A 15,034-nucleotide genomic window follows, 5' to 3' on the forward strand; every position below is an offset into this window, starting at 1 on the left:
GCACATCAACATTTTCTTCTTGGGCAACCAATGAAGCTAAAGGAACATTATTAAGATCAACATTAGATCTACCATTCACAAGCATAGACATAATAGCATCAATCTTATCACTCAAGGAGGAGGTTTCTTCAACAGAATTTACCTTCTTACCTTGTGGAGCTCTTTCCGTGTGCCATTCAGAGTAATTTGTCATCATATCATCAAGAAGCTTTGTTGCCACCCCTAAAGTAATGGACATAAAGGTACCTCCAGCAGTTGAATCCAATAGGTTCCGCGAAGAAAAATTCAATCCTGCATAGAAGGTTTGGATGATCATCCAAGTAGTCAGTCCATGGGTTGGGCAATTCTTTACCAAAGATTTCATTCTCTCCCATGCTTGAGCAACATGTTCATTATCTAATTTCTTAAAATTCATTATGCTACTTCTCAAAGATATAATTTTAGCGGGAGGATAATATCTACCAATGAAAGCATCTTTACATTTAGTCCATGAATCAATACTATTCTTAGGCAAAGATAGCAACCAATCTTTAGCTCTTCCTCTTAAGGAGAAAGGAAACAATTTTAATTTTATAATGTCACCATCTACATCCTTATACTTTTGCATTTCACATAGTTCAACAAAATTATTAAGATGGGCAGCAGCATCATTAGAACTAACACCGAGAAAATTGCTCTCTCATAACAAGATTTAGTAAAGCGAGGTTTAATTTCAAAGAATTCTGCTGTAGTAGCGAGGTGGAGCAATAGGTGTGCATAATAAATCATTATTATTTGTGCTAGTGAAGTCACACAACTTAGTATTCTCAACGAGTACCCATTTTAGCAGTAGTAAATAAAGCTAACTAAATAAAGTAAATGCAAGTAACTAATTTTTTTGTGTTTTTAATATGGAGAACAAGACAGTAAATAAAGTAAAACTAGCAACTATTTTTTTTGTATTTTGATATAAGAGCAAACAAAGAAGTAAATAAAATAAAGTAAAACAAAGCAAGACAAAAACAAAGTAAAGAGATTGGATGTGGAAGACTCCCCTTGCAGCGTGTCTTGATCTCCCCGGCAATGGCGCCAGAAAATATCTTGCTGGCGTGTAGTCGATACGTCCGTTGGGAACCCCAAGAGGAAGGTGTGATGCGCACAGCAGTAAGTTTTCCCTCAGTAAGAAACCAAGGTTATCGAACCAGTAGGAGTCAAGGAACACGTGAAGGTTGTTGGTGGCGGAGTGTAGTGCGGCGCAACACCAGGGATTTCGGCGCCAACGTGGAACCTGCACAACACAATCAAAGTACTTTGCCCCAACGTAACAGTGAGTTTGTCAATCTCACCGGCTTGCTGTAAACAAAGGATTAAACGTATTTTGTGGAAGATGATGTTTGTTTGAGAAGAACAGTAAAGAACAGAGTTTGCAGTAGATTGTATTTCAGATGTAAAGAATGGACCGGGGTCCACAGTTCACTAGTGGTGTCTCTCCCATAAGATAAATAGCATGTTGGGTGGACAAATTACAGTTGGGCAATTGACAAATAAAGAAGGCATAACAATGCACATACATATATCATGATAAGTACTATGAGATTTAATCAGGGCATTACGACAAAGTACATAGACCGCTATCAAGCATGCATCTATGCCTAAAAAGTCCACCTTCAGGTTATCATCCGAACCCCTTCCAGTAAAGTTGCAAACAACAGACAATTGCATTAAGTATGGTGCGTAATGTAATCAACACAAATATCCTTAGACAAAGCATCGATGTTTTATCCCTAGTGGCAACAACACATCCACAACCTTAGAACTTTTCGTCACTTGTCCCGAGATTCAATGGAGGCATGAACCCACTATCGAGCATAAATACTCCCTCTTGGAGTCACAAGTATCAACTTGGCCGAGCCTCTACTAGCAACGGAGAGCATGCAAGAACATAAACAACATATATGATAGATTGATAATCAACTTGACATAGTATTCAATATTCATCGGATCCCAACAAACACAACATGTAGCATTACAAATAGATGATCTTGATCATGATAGGCAGCTCACAAGATCTAACATTATAGCACAATGAGGAGAAGACAACCATCTAGCTACTGCTATGGACCCATAGTCCAGGGGTGAACTACTCACACATCGATCCGGAGGCGATCATGGTGATGAAGAGACCTCCGGGAGATGATTCCTCTCTCCGGGAGGGTGCCGGAGGCGATCTCCTGAATCCCCCGAGATGGGATTGGCGGCGGCGGCGTCTCTGGAAGGTTTTCCGTATCGTGGCTCTCGGTACTGGGGTATTCGCGACGAAGGCTTTAAGTAGGCGGAAGGGTAGAGTTGGGGGCGTCACGAGGGGCCCACACTCTAGGGCCGCTCGGCCAGGGCCTGTCACACCCCAACTTTTGCAACCTTGTATAGTTGTCCAGAATGCAAAAATTAGGGGGAACAAAAACTTTTTCTATAGACTAATTAGATGAATTGCCTTGATCTGTTTGTTATAATGAAATGCTTTGATCTGCTGGTAGATGAATTGTCTTGATTTGCTTGTTGATTTTTGTCTTGAGCTACCTCAAAGAACAACACCTATAGTGGTAAAATCATCCTTGAATTCAAAACTTGGGATCATCTACCCCCTTAATACATCCTTCTCTCTTACCCTAGTCAAAAACCCTAAGGCATCATAAATCTGGCTAAGTCGTGAATCTGTTTCAGGTTCCATTTTGGAGACCCTGGATTAAGCCACCCCTTGCCATCCAAGGCAATGCACCTAGACCTAGACCTACCCTGTCGTTAGCACTTCCCAATCATGTCTTTGCCTTGAACCAGATCACTCTCTTACCCACTTGTCCTTGATGGCTTTGAGGCCAAGTCCACAATCTGTTTTGGCAGGCTTAAAATGTTCCAACTTTGGCAGTTGTTTCTTAAGCACCCACAACTGTTATTGGTGACCTCAATGCATGGATGTCATCTATGCAGCACCCTCTACAACTTCCACGTTTTGCATGTTCCAATCTACCCCCACAATTCTTATTTTCACTTGATCTTGCACCCTATCCACTATTTCAGCACTAGATCACTTCTTCCTCTAGTACCTCTTGTTTTTATTTTAATCCATGTCGAATCTCCACAAAACCAAGAGTAAAGATGGTAGCTACATTATGTGGCCACCCTCTACCCTTGAAATCACATCTCCCAAATTATTTTAATTGCCAAAAATTCTATTTAAGATTATTCTCAAATTTTCACTACAAAACTAATCCTAGTTTTATCATAGCTTTTCAAAACTTTAAAATAGGAAATGTGGATGGTGTTTTGTATCATCTCATTTCCTTCAACCCAAAAATGCTTTCTATTAAAATATTTAATATATTCCTTCTTTTTAACAAAATGCATGATGCATATAGATACACCATTTCTTGCCCCTTTTTATTACCAAATAGCTTTGAGAAAAACTTACTATGCATTGTTATGCAAGTAGAGCACACTTTGAACTCAAAAACTTCATCTAATAAATTTCATTCAAAATTGACCATGGGCATAGAAATTCCGATCTTCACCAAACTCAATCTTAGACCTTGCCATCATCCACACCATCACCTAGCTGATCAACTTTTTCCACCTTAGTCAATACCGTGGCTCATGTAGAAATGCACCAAAGGTGAGCCGGCCATGCCTTGCATGTATGGCACTCATACACCATGTACCCCTCTCTTTTACTCACTAGTTTTGACACCATATGGTGGGATGGCATCATCACCACCACACCACCCCTCTTTTTCCTTTTTTCTCCAATTCTTTTGCTTTGACCTCCCTCTCTTTTCTTCCTTCTTACAAACCCTAGGGGAAACACCACCCCCTCTTTTTATTCTTCCCTTCCCTCTTCTTTCTTCTTATGCATGGCCGAGCCATGGTGCCTATGCACCACCCCAACCCCCTGCACCCCATTGGCCCGACCCCAGCTCTCTCTAACCTTCCCTGGACCCTCTCCATACCCTTCCTACGAGCCCTAGCCAAGCAGCCCAAGAAGGAGGCCAAAAACCGAAACCCTAGCTAATAGAGAAGGAGGAGCAGCGACTCTGGGAGCTTCCCGCTCGACCCCTTCCTTTCCCGCGCGCCTGCTGACGTCTACAGCATGACATCACCACGCCCCCACCCTCCTACGTCAGCCCTCGGGCGCTTATTGGCCGTGGCTGCCACCCACACCCCGCCGGACACCCTCCTCTGCCTATAAAAGCCCGCACCTCCCCTCACTCCTCTTCCTCACAGCAGCCTCCCACTCCATCCCTCTCTCTTACCACCACACGCCAGGAGCTCTGCGGCGCTGCTCTGGCCGTTGCTCGCCGGAGAAAGGCCCCCGCCCGTGGTCACCGTGCGGTAGACGGACAAGCTCGAGCTCGCCCCGACGTTCCTTTCCCCTTCCCCCTCCATACTGTCCGATTCACCACCTCCTGGTCTTCCTAACGCACGCCTCTGCGCCGCCCAGGTCCGCCGGAGCCGCCGCCGTAGCTGTTGATCGGGAACACCTGCGGAGGAGCCGCCTGGATGTGCGTCGGGAGGGGCCGCTGCTGCGGGAGGAGATGCCGCCGGAGGCGCCCCAGGACCGCCTCGACCCGTCGCCACCCGCCGAGCACACGCCGTCGACCCCGCTCGCCCTCGGTACGCCTCTGCCGCCACCACCGGGCCGGGAGTCGCCGGGAGGAAGGCGCCCGCGGGAGGAGCTGTAGAGGACGGGAGGAAGGCGCCGACCACGCCTGGACACGCCCCCGACCCGCCGCTGGTCCGCCGGAGCCTCGCCGCCAACTTCTGCTCGTCGCAGGTGAGCCCCTGGCCGCCCCCAACTTTTTTCCCGAGCCGCGTGCGTGCACAGACGAGGGAAGACGACGACCCAGGTCGCGTCCCGATCGTGGGGATGCGTGGCCTGCATGGCCACGTCGGCCCATGCACCTGGCCCACCCGGGCCCCTCTTTTCCCTTTTCTTTCTTTTTATTTTCCTTCCCTCCACCTGGAATTACTCCTGGGCCGGCCCACGTTTCAAATTCGCACGGCCCACTGTTTTCCCGCCCAGGAAATTCGTTGGAAAATTTGAAAGTGCTGTTAAAATGAATCAAAAACCAGAGATCTAATTCGAGCATAACTTTAGTTCTATACACTCAAATCCAGTGAAACCAACTGCATCAGATCATAAATTTTAATATCTATCCAATGCCACTGACCCCATATTTTTAGGGTTTTTGTACGATTTTTAATGAATTAAACATGATCACTGTATTCTGATTAGTATTTCAAATTCCTAAATTCATAGGATTAATATTTTTGAATGAATCCAATTGGGTTAGTCTTATATTAGTACTGGCCATCTAGGAAAAATAGTGTTAGTCTCTGTTCATGCATTTTTGTTACTGTTAGTAATGTGTATGTGTGACATGGGTTGTTGAGGCAAAACTTTTTTTTGGTTTACTTGGAAACCTTAACCACCTCTTTGCATTAAAAATTTGGTCAACCAATGTTTTATTCTTGAAAAACAAAACCTTCTGCAACTTAGGCCAAGTTCTGTTGTTTTGGTTAAGTTTTCAAATAGTTTGGTGTAGTGTTTACCTCCTATTTTTTTTGATTAGTAATATGTGAGCAAATTAAATTAAGACAATTGATTTCTACTTTTCCAAAAACGTTTGTGATGCCAAACTTAAGCACTTGTCCTCTTTATGATGTTATCTACCAGGGGATACTTAGTTGTGCCATGGTGATACCGAGAGAGGCAATTGCTAAGTTATGATACTCTCATACCTTTACTAGGTAAATAAAATGGGTTCTCTTTTAGTTGCTTTGTAGTATCTATAAGCCCTTTTGTATATTAGCCTTAGTAGAGTGCTTAGCTATTGATTGTTCATTGTTGATTGTTGTGTTGTTGGTACCATGTGATTGATTGTGTTCCTTTTATATTTTCCGGCGATAGATGCGAACAATTCCGGAGAAGAAGAAGAAGTGGTTCGGACGAGGATTTTATTTATTGTTGGAATTCTTATTTGATGGATTTGAAGAAGTCCAGGGACAAATAAGCCAAGGCAAGCCATCTTTTGATCTCTGATCCGGTGTCTAGTTGGATGTCATTTGTTGATGTTCAAAGCACCTTCATTCTATGTGTGTTATTATCTCTATTTATGTCATCTATGTGTGATTGCAAGTGGGGTACTCCCTAGTGGTGATGCTCCACTATTTGTCCTTGTGTTATGGGATGCATGGTAACATGGCCGTGCTATCCCACTTGGTTATCTTGTATGCTCAACTTGAGCATGTTCCATCTCAAGATAGTAACTTACACCACACCCACCCCCTTTGTAGTATAGAGGTATCAATGTCATGATCTTGGTGTATTCTCAACTTGAGAGGAGTATGCCGTGTACCATCTTGGAGAATATGTTGGATAGTGACACTCCACTATCTAAGTTGTGTAGTTAGCACCACAAATCTGAGAGTATATTCCTCCTTGTGTTGTCATAATACATGCTTACCTTAAGCAAGTATGATCCACTCCACTACCCCTTTATACCTCATCTATGGCGGGATGACTCTCATCTCGGCCGTAGTGCAATACTAGTTCAACTCATGAAACTATAGGTTGGGAACCCCTCAAGGTTTACCTTGTTGTAAATGTTTATGAAAACCTTGGGTGAGGCAACCTTACCCAAGCGTATGGTTTATGAAAGAAAAGGATCTTGACAAAGATGGTTGGAAAGAGGAAAGTGTGGGTGTGACTTGGGTTTTTGAGAAAAACGACACATGGTTCTTTGTATTCGCCGGAACAATTACACATCGCAACCACATTATCCAAAGTGGGTACGGGCTTAGTCCGTAGTTTGTTGAAATTGACTTGAGGCACCTTCACAACTCTCTAGGAGGGTCACGATGACCTCTCGACACCGGGTTGCGCTCCGAAGGAGGCAATACACCGCATTAACTTGCAGCCGGACGATTGCGAGGGTCTTCGTCATGGCGCCGGAGATACGCTCAAAAGGAGGTATGCTGCCGGGGTGCCGGGAAGGGGTAAGCCCGCAGGGAAGGACTCTTGTCAAGGGAGACAGGCGAAGGACTATGACTGATTATCCGAGCCTCGCATACTTTTGTATGTCGAACCGGGGATGATCCCGGCGGATTTATCGGTTCTTGTGGGGAAAGTGCGCACACTCTGCAGAGTTAAAACTATTCGAATAGCCGCGTCCGCGGTCATGGACGGTTGGGATGGCCGTTACGTGAGCTGTGTCGAGTTTTGGTTTTGAAAATGATTTCCAAAGGAAATGCGTGTGTTGGAAGTACCGGAAGGGTACGGGAAAGATGTTGTGCCGACCATGTGGAGATGGTTGAGGAAAATGAAACAAAAGAGGGTGACCTTTCCTAGTGTTTCATGTAGAGGAACTCTGCTTTAACAAAGATATAGAGATGTCATAGGACTTTCTTAGTGTCCCCTTCAACCGTGATGTGGGATGCTATATCCACAAGAGAAACCGATTCTCTTTCACATGCTATATCCACAAGAGAAACTGATTCTCTTTCACATGCTATATCCACAAGAGAAACTGATTCTCTTTCACATGCTATATCCACAAGAGAAACTGATTCTCTTTCACATGCTATATCCACAAGAGAAACCGATTCTCTTTCACATGCTATATCCACAAGAGAAACCGATTCTCTTTCACATGCTATATCCACAAGAGAAACTGATTCTCTTTCACATACTATATCCACCAGAGAAACTATTCTTCCTCTCTTGTCTTCTTTAGTTAGAATTGTTATCACCTTCTTGATGGTTTGCGAGTACAATTCAAATGTACTCACGGCTTTGTCCCCGGCTATTTACTTGGCCAGACACCGGAGGACTTCGACGGATGAAGAAGGAGTTGACGACGTCTATGCGAGCTAGGAACGTCTTCCCGGTCGGTTGCCTGTAGGGTTATGGCGGATGACTTGGGTACTGCGTCGCTCGAAGTGATGATGCTACTCGATGTTTAGTTAGGCCCTTCGAGGCTATTATGTAAGTATTGGTCAGGTGACCATGTTGTAATTTTCTTATTCCGCTTTGTAATGGATGGTGTAATTTGATATCGGTTCGGTTATGTGTTCACGACACACCGATCATGGGATCGTGAACTGTATACATAACAGGGAATTTCGGACAGCTAGTCCGGGGTCCCCACGAGCTGGTATCGAGCTATCTCGACTCGTAGGAGACCTTAGTTAGCATGGACGTTAGTTAGGAAACAAATACTTGGAGAAAACTATTTATGAAACAAATTGTTTCTTTAATCGGAAGCATAGCTTCTACTCCTCTTATTTACTCAAAGCTTCTAAATTCTTATCTCTCCGCTTTATAAAAAGGTTTGAAAATTCTTGCTCTATTGTCTCATCCACTTCAAACCTACATATTGGACGATGTCCCCAACTCAGACCGGAGACTCGAACTCAAAAACCAATCAATCCCTCATGAAGAGGCAAGTACCTCCCATTGCAGCTATTGAAGATTGGATGTCGACTTAGCAGTACACATAAAGGGACAAGAAGAGCATGTCTTTGGTTGTCGCCAATTTTGTCAAGGAGCTGACCTTGTTCCTCTATGGACTTGCACCTTTTGCAGATCATCCGGGATCAAGTCCTCAGTTTTTGACTAGTAATTTTTAGGCCAGCCACCAGAAGTTGTCGACTTTGGGAGTTCCTCAACAGCTACCCCTCTGAAGACCTCATGTCCCCGGGATGTTGAGCAAGAAGACTACGCAGTTTTCGCCTCCACCTCAACATCGATGACTCAACACCAGGCCGCAGCACCGCCCTCTGCTTCGAGAATTCTTGTTGAACGATGTCGACAAGATGAAGACGCCGACATATGTGACCAGCCCCAAACCAATAGGATGGATAGGACAAACTCAACCGCTTTGATTGAGCTACCCCTGCGTATTAGGCATCCCTAGATGTTTAGAGTGCCTTGTCTGGTGTGATGATTGCTTGTAGTTCCCTCGTGTGCTGCCTTGAGCGTTTTTATCTGTTTGTTGTGTGTATGATTGTCTTGGTCTTTAGGCCTGAAAAACACTCTTAGTGTGATAACCCAACATAGGAAGCCTCCCAAAGATGTTTTCACCCCACCTACCTCACCAATAAAATGCTAACTTCTAGTTAATTGAATAAGTTAACGTATGGCTCTAACTTTAACCTCATTAGCAGTTGATTTTTCAACCATGAGGAAAACTAACTCAAAGCCCTATCTGCGCTGACTACCTTCAAGATCAGCTGAAGCATCTCTACTACGCCAAGGAAGCAGAAGCCAGTACCTTCAAGATTGACTGCATCTCTGCGAGAAGCCTTACTAACTTGGTCTAACCTTGGAGTATAATCAAGTATAGCTTTTTGAAACTACCCTCTAACACACCTTCTAACAAGCTGAGAGCACAATTACGTCAAAGCCAAGCTACATCACATGGTTCTTTTGGTCCTCATCAAGTGAAGTTCCTGAAGATACCTCAAGACTCAAGATTTTTACCCGCTTATTTCTCAGCTGGTATAAGTCAGCACTGACACCCAAGTTGAAGATTGTCTCCGACGACCTTTGATGCTGCTTCATATGGACAACAACCAGGCGCTTCATCGACTTACTAACTTACCGCACGTTATGTGGTTTAGTAAACACCGTGAGTGCCTCTTGAAGCCGTGGTCTACACGTCTCCCACCCGAAGACCCTTCAACTGAATACGGAAGATCGATGACTTCTTCAGAAGCCCAGACAAAGCCACAAGGCAGAAGCTCAGAGTTTTTTTTCTGAAACCCCCGACGAAAAATCTTAAGGGTGGAAGACTTCGTCTCCCACTAAAATAAAAAAAAAAAAAAAAAAAAAAATTGGAGCTGACCCTAAAATTTTTTAAAACCTTTCTAAAGCACCATTGGGAACTTGGGATGCACTAACTCCCCTTGAAGCTGTGGACTGCACCTCGCTCCCTGAAGATGCTTCAACTCAAGACGAGAGATTGATGACTCCTTCGAAGGCACCGACAAGACCCGTGGCTGAAGCTCTAAGTTTTCAGGAAGCTCCTCTGATCAATTTTAAGGGTGGAAGACTTCGTCTTCCACTAAAATTTAGAGTTAACTCTAAAAAGTATTCAACCCTGCTGAAGCACCGCTGGAGTGCACTAACTCTCCCAGAATCTTGAACCCCCGCTAGGATCGCTTAGAAGCTACAGACCTAACACCTACATGGAGTAGTCAACCTCTTCACGAAGCTTGCACCCGACAGAAAATGTACCGTGTCTCTCAGAAGCTGAAGTTGCGACCCTCTCGACAACGGCACCTCTACAGAAGAATGAAGTCTAACTTTAGTTAAACCTTACGACCCCTCTAGTTCTATGCTTAGTAATCTCGGGACGAGATTAGTTTAAGGGTGGAAGATCTGTCACACCCCAACTTTTGCAACCTTGTATAGTTGTCCAGAATGCAAAAATTAGGGGGAACAAAAACTTTTTCTATAGACTAATTAGGTGAGTTGCCTTGATCTGTTTGTTAAGATGAATTGCTTTGATCTGTTGATAGATGTATTGTCTTTATTTGATTGTTGAGTTTTGTCTTGAGCTACCTCAAAGAACAACACCTCTAGTGGTAATAGCATCCTTGAATTCAAAACTTGGGATCATCTACCCCCTTAATGCATCCTTCTTTCTTACCCTAGTAAAAAACCCTAAGGCATCATAAATCGGCTAAGTCGTGAATCTGTTTCGGGTTCCATTTTGGAGACCCCGGATTAAGCCACCCCTTGCCATCCAAGGCAATGCACCTAGACCTAGACCTACCCTGTCGTTAGCACTTCCCAATCATGTCTTTGCCTTGAACCAGATCACTCTCTTACCCACTTGTCCTTGATGGCTTTGAGGCCAAGTCCACAATCTGTTTTGGCAGGCTTAAAATGTTCCAACTTTGGCAGTTGTTTCTTAAGCACCCACAACTCGTTATTGGTGACCTCAATGCATGGATGTCATCTATGCAGCACCCTCTACAACTTCCACGTTTTGCATGTTCCAATCTACCCCCACAATTCTTATTTTCACTTGATCTTGCACCCTATCCACTATTTCAAGCACTAGATCACTTCTTCCTCTAGTACCTCTTGTTTTTATTTTAATCCATGTCGAATCTCCACAAAACCAAGAGTAAAGATGGTAGCTACATTATGTGGCCACCCTCTACCCTTGAAATCACATCTCCCAAATTATTTTAATTGCCAAAAATTCTATTTAAGATTATTCTCAAATTTTCACTACAAAACTAATCCTAGTTTTATCATAGCTTTTCAAAACTTTAAAATAGGAAATGTGGATGGTGTTTTGTATCATCTCATTTCCTTCAACCCAAAAATGCTTTCTATTAAAATATTTAATATATTCCTTCTTTTTAACAAAATGCATGATGCATATAGATACACCATTTCTTGCCCCTTTTTATTACCAAATAGCTTTGAGAAAAACTTACTATGCATTGTTATGCAAGTAGAGCACACTTTGAACTCAAAAACTTCATCTAATAAATTTCATTCAAAATTGACCATGGGCATAGAAATTCCGATCTTCACCAAACTCAATCTTAGACCTTGCCATCATCCACACCATCACCTAGCTGATCAACTTTTTCCACCTTAGTCAATACCGTGGCTCATGTAGAAATGCACCAAAGGTGAGCCGGCCATGCCTTGCATGTATGGCACTCATACACCATGTACCCCTCTCTTTTACTCACTAGTTTTGACACCATATGGTGGGATGGCATCATCACCACCACACCACCCCTCTTTTTCCTTTTTTCTCCAATTCTTTTGCTTTGACCTCCCTCTCTTTTCTTCCTTCTTACAAACCCTAGGGGAAACACCACCCCCTCTTTTTATTCTTCCCTTCCCTCTTCTTTCTTCTTATGCATGGCCGAGCCATGGTGCCTATGCACCACCCCAACCCCCTGCACCCCATTGGCCCGACCCCAGCTCTCTCTAACCTTCCCTGGACCCTCTCCATACCCTTCCTACGAGCCCTAGCCAAGCAGCCCAAGAAGGAGGCCAAAAACCGAAACCCTAGCTAATAGAGAAGGAGGAGCAGCGACTGCGGGAGCTTCCCGCTCGACCCCTTCCTTTCCCGCGCGCCCGCCGACGTCTACGAGCATGACATCACCACGCCCCCACCCTCCTACGTCGGCCCTCGGGCGCTTATTGGCCGTGGCTGCCACCCACACCCCGCCGGACACCCTCCTCTGCCTATAAAAGCCCGCACCTCCCCTCACTCCTCTTCCTCACAGCAGCCTCCCCACTCCATCCCTCTCTCTTACCACCACACGCCAGGAGCTCGCGGCGCTGCTGCCGGCCGTTGCTCGCCGGAGAAAGGCCCCCGCCCGTGGTCACCGTGCGGTAGACGGACAAGCTCGAGCTCGCCCCGACGTTCCTTTCCCCTTCCCCTCCATACTGTCCGATTCACCACCTCCTGGTCTTCCTAACGCACGCCTCGCGCCGCCCGGGTCCGCCGGAGCCGCCGCCGTAGGCTGCGTGATCGGGAACACCTGCGGAGGAGCCGCCTGGATGTGCGTCGGGAGGGGCCGCTGCTGCGGGAGGAGATGCCGCCGGAGGCGCCCAGGACCGCCTCGACCCGTCGCCACCCGCCGAGCACACGCCGTCGACCCCGCTCGCCCTCGGTACGCCTCGCCGCCACCACCGGGCCGGGAGTCGCCGGGAGGAAGGCGCCCGCGGGAGGAGCCGTAGAGGACGGGAGGAAGGCGCCGACCACGCCCGGACACGCCCCCGACCCGCCGCTGGTCCGCCGGAGCCTCGCCGCCAACTTCGCTCGTCGCGAGTGAGCCCCCGGCCGCCCCCAACTTTTTCCCGAGCCGCGTGCGTGCACGGACGAGGGAAGACGACGACCCAGGTCGCGTCCCGATCGTGGGGATGCGTGGCCCGCATGGCCACGTCGGCCCATGCACCTAGCCCACCCGGGCCCCTCTTTTCCCTTTTCTTTCTTTTTATTTTCCTTCCCTCCACCTGGAATTCTCTCCTAGGCCGGCCCACGTTTCAAATTCGCACGGCCCACTGTTTTCCCGCCCAGGAAATTCGTTGGAAAATTTGAAAGTGCTTGTTAAAATGAATCAAAAACCAGAGATCTAATTCGAGCATAACTTTAGTTCTATACACTCAAATCCAGTGAAACCAACTGCATCAGATCATAAATTTTAATATCTATCCAATGCCACTGACCCCATATTTTTAGGGTTTTTGTACGATTTTTAATGAATTAAACATGATCACTGTATTCTGATTAGTATTTCAAATTCCTAAATTCATAGGATTAATATTTTTGAATGAATCCAATTGGGTTAGTCTTATATTAGTACTGGCCATCTAGGAAAAATAGTGTTAGTCTCTGTTCATGCATTTTTGTTACTGTTAGTAATGTGTATGTGTGACATGGGTTGTTGAGGCAAAACTTTTTTTTGGTTTACTTGGAAACCTTAACCACCTCTTTGCATTAAAAATTTGGTCAACCAATGTTTTATTCTTGAAAAACAAAACCTTCTGCAACTTAGGCCAAGTTCTGTTGTTTTGGTTAAGTTTTCAAATAGTTTGGTGTAGTGTTTACCTCCTATTTTTGATTAGTGATATGTGAGCAAATTAAATTAAGACAATTAATTTCTACTTTTCCAAAAATCTTTGTGATGCCAAACTTAAGCACTTGTCCTCTTTATGATGTTATCTACCAGGGGATACTTAGTTGTGCCATGGTGATACCGAGAGAGGCAATTGCTAAGTTATGATACTCTCATACCTTTACTAGGTAAATAAAATGGGTTCTCTTTTAGTTGCTTTGTAGTATCTATAAGCCCTTTTGTATATTAGCCTTAGTAGAGTGCTTAGCTATTGATTGTTCATTGTTGATTGTTGTGTTGTTGGTACCATGTGATTGATTGTGTTCCTTTTATATTTTCCGGCGATAGATGCGAACAATTCCGGAGAAGAAGAAGAAGTGGTTCGGACGAGGATTTTATTTATTGTTGGAATTCTTATTTGATGGATTTGAAGAAGTCCAGGGACAAATAAGCCAAGGCAAGCCATCTTTTGATCTCTGATCCGGTGTCTAGTTGGATGTCATTTGTTGATGTTCAAAGCACCTTCATTCTATGTGTGTTATTATCTCTATTTATGTCATCTATGTGTGATTGCAAGTGGGGTACTCCCTAGTGGTGATGCTCCACTATTTGTCCTTGTGTTATGGGATGCATGGTAACATGGCCGTGCTATCCCACTTGGTTATCTTGTATGCTCAACTTGAGCATGTTCCATCTCAAGATAGTAACTTACACCACACCCACCCCCTTTGTAGTATAGAGGTATCAATGTCATGATCTTGGTGTATTCTCAACTTGAGAGGAGTATGCCGTGTACCATCTTGGAGAATATGTTGGATAGTGACACTCCACTATCTAAGTTGTGTAGTTAGCACCACAAATCTGAGAGTATATTCCTCCTTGTGTTGTCATAATACATGCTTACCTTAAGCAAGTATGATCCACTCCACTACCCCTTTATACCTCATCTATGGCGGGATGACTCTCATCTCGGCCGTAGTGCAATACTAGTTCAACTCATGAAACTATAGGTTGGGAACCCCTCAAGGTTTACCTTGTTGTAAATGTTTATGAAAACCTTGGGTGAGGCAACCTTACCCAAGCGTATGGTTTATGAAAGAAAAGGATCTTGACAAAGATGGTTGGAAAGAGGAAAGTGTGGGTGTGACTTGGGTTTTTGAGAAAAACGACACATGGTTCTTTGTATTCGCCCGGAACAATTACACATCGCAACCACATTATCCAAAGTGGGTACGGGCTTAGTCTGTAGTTTGTTGAAATTGACTTGAGGCACCTTCACAACTCTCTAGGAGGGTCACGATGACCTCTGACACCGGGTTGCGCTCTGAAGGAGGCAATACACTGCATTAACTTGCAGCTCGGACGATTACCGAGGGTCTTCGTCATGGCGCCGGAGATACGC

The sequence above is a fragment of the Lolium rigidum genome, chromosome 2, assembly GCF_022539505.1.
Source record: "Lolium rigidum isolate FL_2022 chromosome 2, APGP_CSIRO_Lrig_0.1, whole genome shotgun sequence".
In the NCBI taxonomy this organism is placed as follows: Eukaryota; Viridiplantae; Streptophyta; class Magnoliopsida; order Poales; family Poaceae; genus Lolium; species Lolium rigidum.